This window comes from Penaeus japonicus, unplaced genomic scaffold (assembly GCF_977035675.1).
Source record: "Penaeus japonicus unplaced genomic scaffold, GWHDUDI00000001_assembly GWHDUDI00000027, whole genome shotgun sequence".
In the NCBI taxonomy this organism is placed as follows: domain Eukaryota; kingdom Metazoa; phylum Arthropoda; class Malacostraca; order Decapoda; family Penaeidae; genus Penaeus; species Penaeus japonicus.
The window spans coordinates 14,549,879-14,552,378 of NW_028234429.1; the positions used below are offsets into that span (position 1 = coordinate 14,549,879).

At 32.6% G+C, this 2,500-nt stretch overlaps 1 long non-coding RNA gene across 1 annotated transcript in view; it reads left to right on the forward strand.

Annotated features, from left to right (window-relative positions):
• LOC147468604 (uncharacterized) overlaps positions 1–2,183 on the forward strand; it is a 2,219-nt gene extending 36 nt beyond the window's left edge. Inside the window, exons 1-3 of the long non-coding RNA XR_015192405.1 lie at positions 1–124; positions 926–1,055; positions 1,275–2,183. The exon at positions 1–124 is cut by the window's left edge and continues 36 nt beyond it. This is a non-coding gene — a long non-coding RNA (uncharacterized LOC147468604). The remainder of the gene's footprint in view (positions 125–925; positions 1,056–1,274) is intronic.
• The last annotated feature ends 317 nt before the right edge of the window (positions 2,184–2,500 follow it).

Sequence of the window (2,500 nt, forward strand, 5' to 3'; positions counted from 1 at the left end):
GAAGGAAGCAGCTCTTCTCTCCGCTGGTCCCTGACACCATACTATTAGCCTCTGTCTCATCATTCACTTCATTGCAGCCTCAGTGTGCAGTTCATCACCATGAAGATGATAATTCTCGTGCTAGGTAATCTAAAAAATACATATCTCGTTTATCTTTGATCTCGCTGCTGCTGCTCGTGGCCGCCGCGGATTAGCATCTGTTTTGAAGATCTCGCGTTGCTGTTCAATAAATATCTTGCGTTAACAGAGGTTTTGTCAATAGGATTTCCGTTTGTGTCATGGGCTGTTTTCTTCTGTTGATTTGTGAGTGTCAGACGTGTTTTAATCATCTTTGAGAAAAGCAAAACCAATTGAGTGATCACTATCTTGTACATAAGATGTATAGGTGTTAAAAAAATAAATGGATAATACTTCCCATGTTAACAGTGTTATATGTGTGTATAGAACCCATGTGGTTCTTTTTGATGACGCACTAATCCCACCGTGTTTATTTATCTATCTATCATTTTTATATATATATATATATATATATATATATATATATATATATATAAATATATATATGTAAATATATATATATATATATATATGTATATATATATATATATATATATATATATATATATATATATATATATATGTACTTGTATATATATACGTATGTATGTATACACACACACGCACGCACACACACACACACACACACACACACACACACACACACACACACATATATATATATATATATATATATATATATATATATATATATATATATATATATATATATATATATATAAACATACATATATATATATATATATATATATATATATATGTATATATACATATATATATATATATATATATATATACATATATATATATAAATATATATCCTAAATTTGTTTCTTCGCTCTCAAAGTTGCAGTAATGGCTGTGCAAGGAAAGGATAAAACCAACATAACACCTCCTGCTTTCGGCGTTCCTGCCACGTGCATCTGCTATCCGACTGTTGGCTCTCTTCCACCCGGATTCAAACAACTTGTACCCACGTAAGTAATGATAGTATTTACACATTCTGATCGCGAAATAACCAAATATCAAAATAACTCCATCCCCATCTTCACTTATTTTTCATCACAACTATGTGAATTAAATCAACTCTGACTTGACGGACATAGTCACAGTTTTACGACCACATCATTTTACAACAGTACCTTTATTTAAAACAGTTTCCATCAATATGACCTTACGATATCTCCCCCCAACAGTAAGACTGAAGCACATGTGTCTGGCCAAGCTGAGAGTTCGGCACAAGCACAGGTTAACACACCAACTACTGTGTATGTTATTAAAAATCCTGATCCAGACCTCTAATAAAATCGTATGTGTGGATTCCTGTCTTTTTGTAATATTCTCATTGATGCACCATAATTAAAGTTATGACCTATGGTTCTTTAGTCACGTTAGGGCTAGTTTATCATTACTTGTAAAATTGTAGTGATGTGAAGACAAAGACAGATATGTTGAAATAACCTTACTCATCAAAATCTAATTATGCATGTGAATATGTATCTCAATATGGTTATGAAAGCAGTAAATCATGTGAATACATACTCAGGAATATGAAACATTGATCAAGTATCCTTATATCTGTACATCTATCCCAAACAGTAACATATATAAAAACGTAGGTGTGCATGTAAGTAAATCTGTTTAACATACATGATAAAACTGAATGAGGCACGAAACTAAATGTCATTTGTTGATGATATTCTTTACTAAGGTAATCTGTAACCATTAACCTATCCTAATGATCCCCTATTTTAGCTTCCTTAGCCACCATTACCCGACGGAGAACACGCCTCTAAATGTGCATTTGCATAAAAGTATATGTCCCTCTCTTTGTTTTTAAGTAATGCCTCAAAGATATGTTGCAAGTCACCTGTAAGAAGCCAACGAAAAAATAAACAAGATGACGAATTTCCGTCCATGAGAATGTCAATACAATGAATTTCATGTGCGATTCCTTGCTAAATTCCTTGTTCATCTGTATATCGCAAACAATTGGAATAAAGCCAAAACGTCAGAGGACTGATCCCGTACATAGAGCTATAGATATGGATCTATGTATGTATTGCAACTCTTTGTACACAAATAAACATACGCATGCTCTGAAATACATTTAATTTTAAAAAAATAATAACTTTACCAACAAGGAGAGTATATTTTCATTTCTTTGTCATTGGTTTCTGTTTATCACCATTGTTAATATTCAGGATCACACATTTGGTATGATTTTTGAAGGAAAGACGTCTTATGATTATGTCTGTCTTTAGAAAAACAGTTTCACCGCCAATACAAGGTTGCCTTGAATTTGTAAGACATATCCTTAAGATGAAGAAACTTCGGAAACTAGATGGTGTAACAGCTCATACTGTTAACACACGCAAACACACCCATATATACACGTACAGACACACTAGCACATACTTAC